General features: G+C 42.5%; 1 pseudogene across 1 annotated transcript; it reads right to left on the bottom strand.

Moving 5' to 3' along the window:
- Positions 1-9389: 9389 nt before the first annotated feature.
- Positions 9390-9861, bottom strand: LOC308518290 (ragulator complex protein LAMTOR5-like; annotated as a pseudogene). Its single transcript has 2 exons — positions 9668-9861; positions 9390-9471 (listed from the first exon to the last, which is right to left on the bottom strand). The product of its transcript is annotated as a ragulator complex protein LAMTOR5-like (transcript).
- Between the last annotated feature and the right edge of the window lie 7257 nt (positions 9862-17118).

Consider the following 17118-nt stretch of genomic DNA (forward strand, 5'->3'; position numbering starts at 1 on the left):
CTCAGAAGCTCTTGACTTCTTTAGAAGCTGGATGCCTCCTACTAGTACACCGGACAGTTCAGCCTGCAAGAATAAATTAATCATTACTTTCTGGGTCACTCCTGAAACAGTTCCTTTATCACCATCCATCTTTTTATAAACAAGATCTTTAAATTTGCTTTGTTAAAGAAAAGAATAATGTGGCTGCTTTTTGAGGGCTTGGGAGAAGAGTTTGGGAAGGGCATCATTTTATTTTATCTTGAGGAAGAGATTTTTAAACATTTATAAGTATATTTTTTAAGTCCTATGGTTTCTGAGGGTACCTGTGTCTTCAGAAAATTACTACTTGTATACACTGTCGTGGACATTTGCTACCAACACTATTGTTCCTTTATTTCTTCCCCCAATCCCAGATTGCCATGTGGAAATGTATGTGTTTCATGGAACGCTGGTTCTTTCCCTAGCTTTGGAGCTGGAACTGGAGATTGTAGCCAGACAATCAGTGAATTTTATTCCACTGGCCTGGGTTCAGATGTGAGCAGGTAACCTAAACTAGAATTATTAGATTGAATTTGTGGGAATGTAGGGACAGTTATATTTTATTTTCTGCAAGTTGAGGAGGGAGAAGCCTGTGGAGCTGCTGATAGCAGTCTCTTTCAGGACCACAGATGGGACCAGCCCTAAGGGAAGAAAGCCATGCTGAAGGCAGTGGCAAGAGAGGAGGAGATCAGGTCCAAGGTGACACCAGTGAACTGCTGAAGCAAGCTTTACCCGAGCAACTTCTTAGTTATGTGCATTAATAAATTACCGTTTATTTAATCTGGTTTGAATTAGGCTATATTGTTTATAAACTAAAGCATCTTAACTAATAGCCTCATAAAGCAGATGAAATTCTCATTTTGTAAAATCCCTTGAAGGCCCCAGGGTGAGGAAGGGGATACTTTTAGAAGATGATAATGAAAGAGAGGATGATTATAACAGAAGAGAGGAACTTTGTCTAACACATTGTTCCTAGCAGAGACTTGTGTAAGAAGGACCTTGGCAGGTGACATTTAATGGCACAGGAACTAATGATGAAAAACATACAGAAATGGAACTATGCTCTCTTATAGAATGACTAGAGGCCCGGTGCACAAATTCGTGCATGGGTGGGGTCCGGCCAGCCCAACCTCTGCTTGGGGTGGGGGGTGGGGCTGGCCAGGGGTAGGGGCCATGGGTGGTTGGCCAGCTGGCCCCACCCCCTGGTTGAACTCCTGGTTGAACTCCCAGTTGAGAAGACAATTTGCATATTAGCCTTTTATTATCTAGCAGTGGTTCTCAACCTGTGGGTTGCAGCCCCTTTGGTGGTCGAACGACCCTTTCACAGGGGTTGCCTAAGACCATCCTGCATATCAGATATTTACATTACGATTCATAACAGTAGCAACATGACAGTTATGAAGTAGCAATGAAAATAATTTTATGGTTGGGTCAAAACATGAGGAACTGTATTTAAAAGGCCAGAAGTTTGAGAACCACTGTTATATAGGATAAAGACCATTTTCACCTGGGAACGGTTTGCCTTGGTATTCCTTTTATATGCAGAGTCATTTGCATTAAAATTAACTTATTGGGCACCTATTATGTACCAAATGCTTGGAATACAGAGCTTCATCATCATCATCTCTATATTCAAAAATTCAAAAAGCGAGAAGAAGGTGGGAGAGATCCAGTAAAATAATTAAAGTTCAATGTAGCAAACCTATACAAAGTGATAGAAGAAAATTGATAGAACAATCAATTCCATCTGGAGTCTAGCACAGTGGCTCCCAGATGCAAGTCCATGATTGTTTTTTGTTTTCCTCTAGTAAAATGAGAAAATTTCTAGAACAACCAAATAAGTGTATAAAACCAAATTCATGAAATTGAAAACAATCATGTATTCTGAGATAATATTCTTCCCTTTTTTTGGTTCTAACTTGTCCTATATATTATGATAGGTATGTGTGTGTGTGAGTGTGTGTGTGTGTGTGTGTGTGTGTGTGTGTGTGTGTGTGATCTTTCTTGGCAAAGTAAAAAATGAACAATACTATATTAGGACTCCCTTATTTTTTAATAGTAACAATGTCTGCATTATAAAACATTGGGAATCACTTGTCTAGGACATAGTGGGAGTGGGCTTTTGGGTAAAGGTTATTCTGTAATGGATCTTGAAGAATAAATACAAGTTCAGTAGGCAAAGTAAAGGAACAGGTGGCTCAGCATAGCCCTTGGATATACTAGTAAGCTGGTCAGGCCTGTTTGAGGAATGGCTTGCATTTTGGCATATTTTAAAAAGATAGTATATGCAGGGAATGGCAACCTCTGAAGTTGAAATAATTGGCTTGATGCAAATATTAAAAGGCCTTGGATATTGTGCTAAAGAACTGAGATTTGACCTAATAGGCAGTTGGAGCCACTGAAGCATTTCAAAGTGGGAGGTAACATGCTCAGACAAGTGATTTCGAAAGATAATAAAAGTAATAGGGAGTTGTGTTCACTTATTTGAGTGACATTTTCAGTGGATCCAAAAATAGAAGCTACTTTTAAAAACTGGTAAAGGACTCTGATCTTTATCAGCGGAAGGACTTGGTCAGTGACTCATACAAAAATGTGAATCACAAACTTGGCTATTGCAGACTATTGTCAATCTCTCTCTCTCTCTCTCTCTCTCTCTCTCTCTCTCTCTCTCTCTCTCCACATGCCACATCTACATGTGACTTCAGAGCACACCCTCTATTCCAGTAATCCCTCTTATTTCATTTTATCTTAGAGTTAGGAACAGTTCCTTGAACAAATATCTGCTGGTCTTCCCAGGAGCCAAGCCGTGTTTGCAAAGGAGCACCTTGGGAACCTTTGGGAGGCATCTGGTTACTATTATGAGGCGTCTGGGAAAGATAAGCTTGTGGAGTCTGGGCCTCTCTAAGGAGACACTCTATTTGGATTAGGAGATAGTTGTTAGGTTGTTTTCCCATTCTAAATGAAAATAAAATCAAAGAGCAACTAAACTTCCATTGCACCCACATCACAGCACTGGATTAAAGTGAGGCATCATAGGCTGGAAAGAAAAGGCTTTGTGGTTGAAAAGAATTTTGTTGGAGTTCCAGGTCCTGGCTTATTAGTTGTGTGACCCTGGCCAAGTATTTTAACCTTTTTGGTTTTCAGTTTGTTCAGGTGTTTCCTCAATCCCGTAACTTTGCCAAGAGTTTTATGTAAAACTAGAGGCCCGTTGCAGGAAGATTCCTGCCAGAATAGGGCTTCCTTCAGCCGGAGTGAAGTGGAGAAGGGAGCGAAACCTGCTGAGGCAGGATTCGCTCCCGCCTCCGCCGCCCTGCTTGCTTCCCTCCCGCCTCTGCTGCCAGCTTGCTTCCCTCCTGTCTCCGCGGCCAGCTTGCTTCTCTGCAGCTTCGCTCCCTTCTGCAGCTCTTGGCTTCCTTCTACGTTGTCTTCAGTCTTCGCTCCGCACCTGAGTATGCACATTAACTGCCATCTTTGTTGGGTTAATTTGCATACTCATCTGATTGGCTAGTGGGCATAGCGGAGTGACACCAGTTTGCATGTTTCTCTTTTATTAGTGTAAATGACATAAGTAAAGCCCAGTTCCTGGCCATCATGGATGGTCACAGATGGACAGTTGACTTCTCACAGATGAGAATCACAGGCCACTATCATTTTATGTTTATAGGGTCCAGGCAAGAGTGTAAATGGAGGCCTATCATCACATGTCTTAATGCTTAAAAGTTATCAAGCAAACTAACGTACATTTAAATAAATATGGTATATGTCCTAGATTGCCAAATATACCTTCACAGTGAAAAGTTCAAAACTATGTGTAAAGTGACAGTATAACAAATAACTGTGGATAGTGCAACTCCAAATTAATTTCAAGTTCTCCAAAGACTGTGATTCCTTCTGGAAGATTCACTGGCAGCGGCCACTGGGCTGCGGCAGGAGGAAAGGAGGGGAAGGGATTTCTCTTTGACTTGCTGGACAGCCCATTCTCACTCCTCTATCCTCCCTGAGTTTCTCTTCCTCTTTCTGCTGGAGAGACCCTTTATCCCTCCTAAGAATGCACTGCTTGCTCACCTACCACCTCCATCCCTGCCCCAGCATCAGCTAATTTGTGAGGTTCAAAGTGTTGCAGCTTCAAGATTTTTCTGCACCTGCCTTGTCTTATTCAAATTACCTCAATGCAAATTGCCATTGACACCCTTACCCTCACTAGCATTTCCCTTTTAAGTTTCTCAAAGGAACCTGAAGCTGGAAGGCCAGGCTTTTACATCCCCTCTGACCTATGGCCCAATGTAGCCCAAGGTAGTCTGTTCTCCTTATCTTTCTATATCTGACACTGTCCTAAAACAGGGTGTCATGTGAAAGTAGACAGATATGCCAGCCAGTAGGTTCCAGCTCTGTCCACTAACAATGCAGTAGCTGCCCTTGCCTGTCCCTTGGCCGAGGGTTATAGAGAGTGGTGGTCTCTCAGAGAGCTGGGCCAGGGAAGGGGCCCACGCAGGACCTGGGACTGGAATTAGGACCACAGGGGTAGGGTTCCCGAGTTCCTGCACCTCAAACATTGTATAGAAGGGGAAGCACAGCCTGCAGGTGGACACAATACCTTGTCCCTGTCTGTGAGCGGGGCTGTGGTGGAGGAGAGCAAGATTGGAGACCCTCTGAAACACAGGGCTCAGCACAGGGGAACTTCTTTTCTAGGTCTTAGTGGAATGCTGCCTATAAGAGACAGTTTTGCGCACGATCCTCTTCCCTGTTACTCCAGTACGCTTGTTAGTGCCTCTGATTGCCTTTTTCCTCTTTGTTTTATCTTAGCAGTGTTTTACCCTTTTTCCATGTCCCACTTGTTCCTACTTTCTTTCTCACTTCTCTGTATACCCCAAGTAGCTGTGTGTTCTCTATCCTTCTGGAGTTGCCTAATGTGGAGTTTATAAACAATTGATCACTTTTCATAGCTTGTTCATAATAATTACTAAAATATTACTCCTCATCTCCACCTATAGTTGAGCTACATGCTATTTTACCCTCTGACTCAGGAACTTCACTCTTCATTATAAGGAAGAGGGGACATGTAGCAGGGTATTCATTGCTGTGTGCGATGATGATGTAGGGGAGGAACAACTTTACCTCTACCCATCTTAGATTTTCAGCTGGGATTCTTTAACAAAGAGGCAAATTCACAAGGCAAAAACAACTCATTAACATGTGCAGTGTACATCATGCAGGAAATTTTAGCCGAAAGTAACTTTTGCCGGCTGACCAGCAGACCCTGAGCAATGGATGAATGATTACTCTGATGCAGGATTGCTGTGAAAGAGAGGGCTAAGGGACTGCCTGGCTAAAGGAACCAGACAGCCTCGATCGCCTGCCTCTTCAGGCTTTTATTGTAACAGCAGTTTGAGATAAAGTTTATCCTTTAGATACTATCAGTAGGGTAAGTAATCTTGGGAGGACACATGTGACTGCAGTGTCCTTTAAGCAAGGACACCTAAAGATTAAGGATAAAGATTCCTGTAAACACCTGAGGGTTTGCATGTATACAGACTTGTTTGAAAAGGTCAAGGAACAAGTAGGGGCAGCTGCCTTCAGCCAAACTCCCCTAGGTTGGAATTCTGATAAACAGGGCAGGCCGCCTTTAGCTCACTTCCCTTTTCAGAATTTCCTCCTTACAGACTTTCCAACCAAGTCTCCCATGCTTCGCTGCAGTAACTCAATGCAAGGGCTTAATATTTCAGTTTGTAAAGCTTGTTCAACAAGGAACAATACATTTGTAGAGCAATGACAGGACAAAGGAAAGAAGTTTTGGCTTTGCAGGGTGGCAAACCGTGGGAAGGTAATGCATGGGAGCGAACTAATGGAGGCAGGTTTGTTTGCAGATTCCTCTGGTGCCATCTCTGGGCTAAGGATCTGTCACTAGTAAAAGGAGAATTTACACCTTGCCTTTAGTCAGAAAAGGAGGAGCTTTTTCCTGTGTTTGTTGCTTTCTAATTGCTTTTATCTGAAATTAATTTTTAGGTCAAAGAGGCATTTTGGGGGTTGACATTCTGGTTTCCTTCAGTGGGGAGTTGGGGGCACCTTGGAAGCCTATTACTGGAATATTGGACAGGCAAAATGTTGTGGGTATACATGTGTGATGCTTCATGTCACTAAAAGTCATAGAATAAGTATTCAGGTAGCAGCATGTATGGATTATAAAAGTATTTTAATGCATGAAGAAGTAGCAAAGTAATACCATTTATCTATATATATAAAATCCTAAGCGACGGTTAAAACTGAACGACCACATGGCCAGAACAACCAGTCGGCCAGTCGCTATGATGTGCAGTGACCACCAGGGGGCAGTGCTCAATGCAGGAGCTGCCCCCGGGTGGTCAGTGTGCTCCCACAGCCAACCTCCCATGGTCCCTACCCCGGCCAGCTGGCCCTGATCCACCCTGATCGGGACCAGCTGGCCAACCTCCCGCAGTCCCTCCTGCAAGCCGGTCCCTCCCCTTGTCCGGCAGGCCCTGATCAGCCAGCCCCAATCAGCCCGGCCCCAATCAGGACTGGGCAAGATGGCCCCAATCAGCCCTGGTCTCTGGCCAGGCCTAGGGACTCCACCCATGCATGAATTCATGCACCAGGCCTCAAGTGTAAAATGAAACTTCATATTGTCGACTTTAAACAAATAGCCAGATATTTCCCCACCAAAATGGGTTTATTTGGGAGTAACAAAGAATTATAATTCGGAACATGCAGCCCAATGGCAGAATGCACAAGTTCAGAGAACAAAAGAGAGGAACTTTCTTTTATAGAGAAAGGGGGAGTTCAGAGAGGCTATTGCAAATGAAGAGACTGGTAGAGGAAACTGGGAGTTCAAAGTGTAGTGGCTTTTCATTGGCTAAGTTGTAACAGTGGTTGCTAAGCAAAGGGAGGGTCCTTCTTTTTCCTGCTGGACTAGTATAGGAGAAAAACCTCTTCCTGTGGGAGATGGTATGTAGGGCCCCTTTTGCTTAGGGTAATTGATGAGTGGTAGGGTGTGAGAGCTTCCCCTATTGGCCCTCCCAACTCCAATATAAATGAGGTTTCTGTTTATTAATCTTCACAATATAAACGTATAGAGCGATTTTATAAAAACAAGAACACGAAGGGAGCCTAAACATGATTAATTCAACTCTCAGCATCTGAAATTCAAAAACAACAACATATCATTTTGTGGTGGGCAATCTATGTGTGGTCATTGAGTCCTTATTTCCTAGCCCACCACCTAGGTACTCCAGTCCTGCTTCTCACTGTCATAACCTCTTTGGTGCCCTTGATCCTTCACACTTCTGGAGGGGAGTGGGCCAGATTTCACCCTACTGGGGAATCACCTAGCTCTCCCTGGGGACTCTGGGAGGGCTTGCCATTTCTGCTTAAAAAGAAAGTCAGTTTGTAGATCTAGGTTCTGGAAGGTGTGCTCCTCTTTTCATTTACTGGTTTTAAAATGATAATGAAACCTCAGAGAGAAGGCAGGAGAGGGTAGGTGGGTGGGTGGGTGGGTGGGATAAGAGATCAACCAAAGGACTTGTATCCATGCATATGAACATGACCAATGGACACAGTCAGTAGGGGGATGGGGGCATGTGCTGGGCGGCGTGAGTGGGTGGGGAGAGGTCAATGGGGGGAAAAGGAGACATGTAAAACTGTCTACAATAAAGAATTAAAAGGAAAAAAAAGGGCTATTGAATTCTTCACTGGGGGGGAAAAGATAATAAAAGTTGCTTTGGGGTTCCCTTCTTCCTCTGTTCCTCCCCCTTTACTACTTTGCTCATTAAAATGAAACTAGAATGACCAGTTGAACCAAAGTGTGAGCCAACTGATGTAGACCAAGGCTAACTTATGGTTTTCAGCAGTGATATCCAGGGTTGAATGGGTAAGAGAATCTATTGAGCTGTCAAGATAAAGTTAGAAATGTCTATTTACTTTTTATCTTATCCTTAATTTTTAATTTTTCTGTATTTTTATAAACATAATACATTAAACTATATTAACTAAAGGTACAAGCTAAAGGTAGTTGGAGATCACAGCTTTAAGAAGGTATTTGTTTGCTCACACCCTTAGGTCCTTTAAATGGTGATACAGCATTGGCATGCCACTGTGAGAAAGTCTTTTACTTTTCCACAACCTTTTTGGGGATGATCTGTACTTTTGGGGAGGTGGGTGAAAGGAGTTACCTGATTGCTCCAAAACATTTAATGGGTTGCTTGGTATTGTTAAAATGTAAACATTTAGTCCTAGAGTTTCCTCTTGATCCTGCAATGTTTCTCAACTGAGAGGTGCTGGTGGAGTCTTAGGAGGGACAGTTCTTCTTGGTGTGGGGCTTCTTGGGTATCACCAGAGGGTTAGCAGCCCTGGCCTCCACCCACTAAAAGGTAGTGGGGCTTTCCCATTCTTTGGCAATAACCCCAACTCCCCCAAGATTTCCTCAGAACCCTGAGGGAGGGGTCATTACCCACTCCTCTAAGGACAATTCTTCCCGAAAATTTGCTACCCCTTTCTGGCCTTTTTGCAAACACCCTATCCTCCCACACCTCCACCATGATACCCTCCCTGACTGTACCAACACACAAAGATCTCTCCCTCCTAGGAATTTACAATATCATGTATTAGGCAGATGTATATTTACTTTTGTGGTATCTATTATTTTGTCTTATGTCATTATTTAGTATGCATATGTTTTATAAACTTTTATGCTTCTATATATTACTTGCCCAATTAATTTATAAGCTAGCAAACCTGAAAGATGAGGTAAGAGAAAGAAAAGGCCTCCACAATGTTTCTTGTTCTGATCAATACCCCCATCTAAACAGCTTTCTAGGTTAGATTCCAGGAAAGCTTGGAATAGTCTCCAGGCAGTTTAGGAAGGGCAGTAGAAATTTCATTATGGATTGAAAACTTTACATTTCTATTGTTCAGTTGAGTTTCGCTTTGGGACATTTTGGTTGAGTGAGCTTCAATAAACATGTTGGATAAATGAATTAAAAGTTTGAGCAACGAACCACTTGTGAGAACTTGATTGAAACAGCTTTCTTCCCTCACTATAATTGGAAAATTTCCATTTCTCCAATGAAAAGAATGTTCTTTCCCCAAATGTCTATGTCTCCCCCACCTCTTTCCAGCCACATTTATTGAACATAACAAAATTTTATATACAAAGACCTGGGTCTGCTGCCTCAAAATGTGATCCTTTCTCACGAATACTTTTATAAGTTAGTTGATAGTGTAAAAAAGCAGCTGACTCTAAAATTAATACAAAAGTGCCCAATGCACATCAAATGAAGGGCCTAACTATTAACTATTGTTAATAGTCTGTAAGGCAAGTAACATAGGTAGGATCCAGTCCCTCTGGCTCCTGTGAGATGTTAAGAGGCCATTTTGTGCACTGCCACTGTGACACCATTATGCTTCTTGATTGTAATATTTCCATTATCTGATTTTAATTTTTATTGATTGATTGCTCTTAGAGAGAGAGAGGAAGAGGGAGAGAAAGAAACATCGATTTGTTGTCCCATGTATTTATGCATCCATTGGTTGATTCTTGTATGTGCCCTGACTGGGGATCAAACCCGCAACCTTGGTGTATGAAGACTATGCTCTAATCAACTGAGCTACTGGGACAGGGTCCCCATTATCTAAATACACCACAGGAATATCAGTGGGGTCTGAGGTTAGCTTAGCTGCTTGCTGGGTTAGAACAGATGTCACCCCAGCATGCTCATCTGACAGGGTCCCATAGCAGCCCAGGTTAAGTCCTTGTGAATCTGTGCACAGGACACCAACAATGGATGGATTCTCCACTGCGTCTTCCCAGTGCTACTCCAAAGTCGCCTCCATCCACCAGCCATCCACTCCTGTCCAGGACCCCACAGCGCGTGGCTTTCTTCTCCACCATAGGCCTCCAGCGCTCCCAAATGTCTATGTCTGAACAGTAAAAATCACCAAGGATTTAGGTAGCACTTTTGCTAACACCAAAAGCTCTTTTTCCTAATTTAAGGAAGTGAGGAGAAAGGCAGTGACAATTTAAATACGTTTATTTGCCTCCCAACCCCTCCCCACCCAGGAACATTTTGGATGACCTTCCTCTGCCTTCATGCTTGTTACTTCGAGTCTAACAGCCAATTAAAGTTGCATGGGGAAAGACCTATGAGAGCTTGTGGGTGGAAGAACAGAAATGCTAGGGAACATTTAATAAGCTGTCAGTGTGTGAATCGCCATAGGCCCGGCCTTTCGAGCTTGTTAAGCTTAGAGCAGAATCAGCAAGAATTACCAAGTTAAGGGGACCTAGTACCCGTGTCTGAGAGGCAAGAGTATGAATTTGATAAAGGCGAAGTAACAGCACAGGGTTCTGGTTCCCGTTCTGCCAGTATAATATGCCATTTGGCATTAGGATTATTTTGACCTGGAGGCAAATGAAAATCAACAGATGCAGAAAGACATCTTCCCAGATCTTCTGTTATCTGACTAAAAGCAGAAACTTCTGAAAATGGGAACTACCATAAATCTCCTCTTCTGGGAAAGGTTCATGGCCGTGAGGAAGATAGAAAGTGGGCATAGCAATCTTTATCCTATGAGTTTCCCCTATAAAGTTACCTTCTCACAGTTTGCTGTCCCTGAAAGCTGACAGCCCTTTCCCTTGTCTTGTCGCTTCTCTACAAATGAGTTGTTCTTTTGTTAAGATGCTAATAAGCCTAAGTTCTAACCACCCCTGTGGTTACTCAAGTCTTTCTACTTCGGTGTACTGAATATACACACTGTACATGTTAATAAGCGTGTTTGTTTTTCTCTTGATCTGTCTTTTGTCAATCTGATTTCACAGGGCCCCACCAGAGAACCTCAGAGGGTAGAAGAAAAAGTAATATTTTTCTCCCCTACGCAAGCCAGTAGAGTTAGGTTGAAGGGCATGGGGGGTGGAAGTGCCAGGTTGCAAGTGACGAGGTATCATCTGGGTTGGCCCCAAAGAATGGAGATATATCAGAACTCTCCTGTTTGATAATGTTGCCAGTTATAAAAACAGTCACAGGCATGTGAAATACAGCATAGTGAAATAGCCAATAATATTGTAATAACTATGTGTGGTGTCAGATAGGCACTAGACTTATTAGAATGATCACTTTGTAAGTCATGTAAATGTCTAATCACTATTTTGTATACTTGAAACTAGTATAATATTATATATCAACTGTAATTGAAAATAAAACATTATTAAAAGATAAAGATAAAATGTTGGGCCTGGACACAGATTAAGTCTCTTTGTAGTGAACTTGACAGTGTATTTGTTCCAGGAGAAGAGACATATTCCTGCTAGAAATCGTGCTGCCAGGCCGGCAGTGCTGAAACTAAATGGCAGCAAAATCTCTGCAGGGCATGTATGAGTTAAAAACAGTATGAATTCAGAGAAGCAGGTTAGTGTCAGCTCAGCTCCATCCGCAGTTCTCTCCTTCCTGGTTGCCCCAGCCACACTGCCTTCTTCCCTGTTCCTCAGCTCCTGCCACACTCTCACCTCTGCGCCTTTTGGCTTAATTTTTTCTGCCTGGTTGTTAGTCACCTCGATAATCACATGGCCCACCTACTCACTTCCTTCTGGTCTTGACGCAAATGGCACTTTCTCAGTGAGGCCATCCCTGAACACCCCATCTAAAATTGCCATCTTCTCTCTTATTATTTTTTCCCCAAGCTCTTATGATTATTTAACAGATTATAAAATGTGCTCATTAATCTTTTTCTTTCACCACTCTGCACTCCAAATCACAATATTAGCTTCATTAAAGGGAGGTTTTTGTCTGCTTTATTCACAGCTCTATCTTCCACACCTAAAAGAGTGTTGGGCATGTAGTAGGTCCTCACTAAATACTGGTTGAAGAAATTGAGGACTGGCCTCTCTAGTTCCGTGCAGCTCCCCATTGGCCCAGTTTTCATTCTGCAGACAGAGAGCTCAGCCTCCACGCTGCACTCCCATCTACTTTGCTTCCTCTAGCTCCTGGGTTCTTACCTCACTGGGCTGCCCTCTTTGATATGAGGCGCATGCTTCCCAGCTCTCCTCCCTCTCTTACCTCTGTCTCTCTAGTCACAACACAACCTTCCAATGAGTTTTCACAGCTGGTAACTACAAAGAAGCAGACAGGGTTAGCTAAAATAGCAATAATAGTGGCGAAACCGCCCCGCTGGCATGGCTCAGTGGTTGAGCCTTGACCTATGAACCAGGAGGTCACAGCTCTATTCCTGGTCAGGGCACATGCCAGTTGCTGGCTTAATCCCCAGTGTGGGGCATGCAGGATGCAGCCAATCAATGATTCTCTCTCATCATTGATGTTTCTATCTTTCTCTCCTTCTCCCTTCCCTCTCTGAAATCAATAAAAATATATATTTAAAAAAGAAATCACCAGTTATAGTGAATCTCACAAAGTATAAATATTACCCTTGGTTTCCAGCAACATGTAGAGGGTCTAGGCTTGCATTTGTTTTTCTGTCTCCTTCTATTTCCTTCTTTGTGAAGCCTATGAGAGAGCGCTGTCCTTTTCATCTATTTTGAGTTTCCACTTTTTTTTTTTTTTTTAAACCTGAAGTCCTCCAAAGTCAGTTTCCCATTCTTGTCTCTTCTAAACCATCCCTGGGAAAGTCCCAGTGATCTTGTTAGGTGAGATTACAAGGTGAATACCCATCAGGGGCTATGTCTAATGCTGGTCTCTAGGTGGAATTTCTCCCTCTCCACTTGCTCTGACCCAGCAGTTTGACTTCCAGGAATTTGGTCTACAAATGAAACAACTGTGGACCCAGCTAAATGCACAAGGACGTTTATGGCAGTTATGTGTAGTAGGAAAAACTGAGGAATAACCCAAGTTTCCATCAGGAGGACAGACTCAACAAATAATGGTATGTTCTAGAATTCTATTGCCTGTTCAAAACATGGAGGCAGATTTTCAAGAGATATTTAACTATGTAGTCTCGCAGAGTGTATCTGCAGAGAATAGCTCTGGAAAGAGAGGGAGTGGGTTGTATCTGAGAAAGAGAGCTGAGTGCTGCAGTTCACTGTGTACATCTTTCATTCACGCCTTCTTTTATATTCTTCAAGACACTTTTGTAAATTTCCCAGTAAAGGCTTGCACATGTATTGTTAGGTTAATTGTAAAGTGCCTAAGACATTTTGACTTTGTTGTGAACAATGTTGTTTTCCTTTTATATTTTCTTGTTGATATGCTGATATATAAAAATGTATTGTACAAAGGGCTGATCTTGAATCTTTGCTGAACCTGTTCTTCATTCTAATAGATTAGTTCTAAGGGAGCACATGGTGTTCTCGTATTCAGAGTCTCTTGGATTTTCTATGTAGCCAACCATATTCTTTGTAAATGATAACTTAGTGTTTTCTTGTTCAAGCCTTCTTTTTTTTTGCTATGTATTTTCTTTCTTTTCTATTTTTTAAAATTTATTTTGGCTGAATTAATCAAGTATTCTGTACCCTCTCCATTTCTTCTTTGCTGTCTTAGAGGTAATTATCACTAAGTTTTTAGTATATATACTTTATTATATAATTCCTTTTATGTAAAAAAGCACCCATATGTATTTATTTAAAATATTCATCACAAGGACTCAACCAGAGACTTCATTTTCTGTACAGAAACCAAAGAAAGGAAAGACCATCTGAGGAGAAAATAAAGACAACACAGGGAGACAGGCTAGACAGCCAGTCAGGGCTCTTGGAGGGAGACCTGCTGTGAATAGTTTTCTTGTCGGTTCTCAAAGGTTGTGTGTGTTTCCAGAACTTAGCAGCATGTGTGTTCAAAGGGCTATTGATGTTGGATTCTCAGCAGGCCCTGCATGGAGAGCAGGATGGTTCTGACATCACACTGGACTGACCACTTGTCCTCCAGGATGTCCGCACAGAAGTGACTGGTATCCACATGGTGGTGGTGGGTAGGCTGTGATGGTAGACACTGTGACAGTGGGTAGGCTCTGTGACTGTAGCGGCTGGTGAACTCCCTGGAGAGGCCTCAGGTCTTTACTGACTGTTTTGGTTGCTCCATGGATGGTCCTCCCATTTGAAGAGGCCCAAGTCAGGGAGACAGAGATTGTCTTGTTGCCACACTTCCTGCAGATCATCAGGCTGGGTCCCCTCCTTTACAAGTGGCTATTGGGTGGTGGTTCTGGGAGGCCATCCAAGCCATGCTGGCAAGAACCCAGACCTTGGAGAACACGACTGCAACTCTTCACTATAATTTCTAATACAATCTAAACTTATTTTGCCCCACATAATAGGGATTCAGAGGCAACAGAAGAAGGAAGGATAAAAAGTATTTGGTTTGGCCCACATTGAAGATTCTTAAATAGTATTTGGGAGCCTCTGCTCTTGATAAAGATGTTACAAAAAATGGACTAAGTCAAGATGTTACTAAGGAGGGAGTAGCAAGTTCAATGGACATATATGAAGAGAGCCAAGAAACCAAATTAAAGCCACTGATCTAAGACTCTGCTCAAATCACCTCTTCACGTTTTCCAGCCACACTGGAATCCCCTTATTTCAATTTCCTATTTTTCTCAGGGCCCCACAGTTAAATCCTTAGCTGATTTCTCATTGTCTTAAATATGGTAGTTCTCGGAGCTCTTCGAGGTTAGGCAGTAGGTTCTGAAGTTATGTATTGTTCAGGACACAGCATTAGAATCTGTGGCATCAGAAAGTGTGTACCTTTCATTTGAGAGAACTGTGAAACGAAATTGTATATGTCTCCTCTTACTTAGCCCTGAGTAGAAGCCAGCTACAGGCATGGGTACTTCAGTTTTCAAAGGAAGCAATCACCTTGGGCTAAATCGCTTCATGTATTCAGGTACTCTGCTTTTTAAATAACCCTTCTGGGTGCTGATAAGAATGGTGAAGGTTGAAGAATCATATAATTGACTAACTAGGCTGAAGAGGTCTTAGATAAAATGAAATTTGTCTCTTCACCAATTAGAGACTTTTTCATGTGGTGTTTTCCTGACATCCAATGGAAAGAAGTAAAGATTCTTAAGGTCAAATTGTTTTATTAGAGCCACAAGGCCTGTCTTAAGTGGAGAATGTAGACCCATAACCCCAAGGCTTGTCTTAAATCCAAAAGTTTATAGAACATATAATATTTATTTGTAATAATATATATTTACTAGAGGCCCGGTGCACAAAATTCATTCACTTGGCAGCAGGGGGGTGGGTAGATGGTGTCCCTCAGCCTGGCCTGCTCCTTCTCGCAGTCCGGGAGCCCTCGGGGGATGTCTGACTGATGGCTTAGGCCCACTCCCAAGCCAGCAGTCAGACATCCTTAGTGCTGCTGCAGAGGTGGGATAGGCTCCCTCCACTGTAGTTGCACTTGTCAGCCATGAGCCTGGCTTCTGGCACACTGACCACCACGGGGCAGCTCTTGCATTAAGCATCTGCCCCCTGGTGGTTAGTGCACATCATAGCAACCAGTTGTTCTGCCGTTTGGTCAATTTGCATATTAGCCTTTTATTATATAGGATTGTAAGGAATAGTGTACTTTTATGAAACATAGATGCCACATTACACAGCTTTAAATGACCTACCTCTTTAGTTTTTTTCTCTTTTTCTTCTTTGTTCTAATATATAACCATATTCCATAAAACCCTGGGAGGAGAGAAACCAGTGCTGCTTGCCTTTGCCCCTGCAGCTGCTGATATTAGAATAAAGATGCTCCTGGCAGTTTCTGGCTCAAGTCCAAATCAAAGCTTTGTTTCTTCCAAATCCTTGTGCCAGGCACCTGGCAGGTGTTCAAGTTATACCTGTTGATTAACTGAATTGAAAATGACTAACTTTCTTTAGTGAGGAACCCAGAGACCTGTAGGCATTTTCCTCTAGTATTTTCCATGAGAATTTGCCTGCCCTGCGTTTTGTGTAATCTTCTCTACTGGACACAGACTCTGAGGCAGGTGGTGAAGACACAATTTCTTGCCCCCAAATGTATATTGGAGAAGAGTCCATGGTTCTAATTAAACCCCCTGTTCTGTGTTTAAATTAAAGCAAATTAAATGCAGGCGGTAAAAAGCTTTGAAGGGTTATACTATATAGGCCATTTTCCTTTTAAATCAGAACATTTAGCCAATCATCTTATGAAAAAGCATGCCATTGAAATAGAGGCTGCCACCATTCTGCACTCTGGGTTCTTGTTTGTTTCCCTAGTTGGTGACATTTGGAGCGGCCCAGAGTTGCTGTCAACAGCAGGCTCCTTCAGGGCAGCAGGGAATTGTCTGACTTGTTTTGTCCAAAAGCTCTTCTATTCCCGGGAAGACTGACAGCAAATAGACTTCTGTCTGAATAACAAGTAGAGGCGGGTGACAGGCTGACATTCTTCAAATTTCTACAGTAACCAGTCAATCCGCTGTACCTTCAGGCCTGCTCAACCTATAGTAAAACATTTAGAAGCCCGACTCCTGTCCAAATGGAGCAGAAAAGCTTAATTTCAGGACTGGCAGGCAGTTTAAAAATCTCTCCAAAGAAGCACTTTTATGAATTAAGTGTGTGTACAATGGCAGCTGATGTCCATTACTGAAATGGAAATGTGAATAAATCAATTTGTTTCTGTTTAGAAAACACTTTCTCTTTAGATTTTTATAATGAAGCCTGAGGAATAAGAAGTCCTCCCGCCCCCCACACCCCCCAGGAGCTAGATGTGTTACAATGTTAGGTTGTAAACCTAAGAGAGAGAGATTGATTTGGATGGATTAAATAGAATTTATTTGAAATTAATAAGATTTATATTACTTGAGATTTTTTATTAATATGTATGTATAAGATGTCATTATATGGACACCAGGTGAAGAGAGTGCGCCACCGGTTTAGGGGAGAAGGAACCACCAGTGATGAATGCCACCTGCTTTATACTGTGAGTTGGGAAGACTAACCATCGGAAGGGAAGTGGCTCGCCTGTGCCATTTATTTCCTGATGCTCCTTGTGAATGCTGGGTGGAGAGACTGCAGTAAGAAAGCTCTGAGAGCCAGGCTCTTGGCAGGCTGATGAATAAATGAAGGAGCCCCAGGGAATACCTTGCACAGGAAAGAAAGAGGAAATCACTGTTAAAACCATTCAGCAGAACTTCTTTAAGTAATAG

The sequence above is a fragment of the Myotis nattereri genome, assembly GCF_964212035.1.
Source record: "Myotis nattereri genome assembly, chromosome: 4".
Classification (NCBI taxonomy): domain Eukaryota; kingdom Metazoa; phylum Chordata; class Mammalia; order Chiroptera; family Vespertilionidae; genus Myotis; species Myotis nattereri.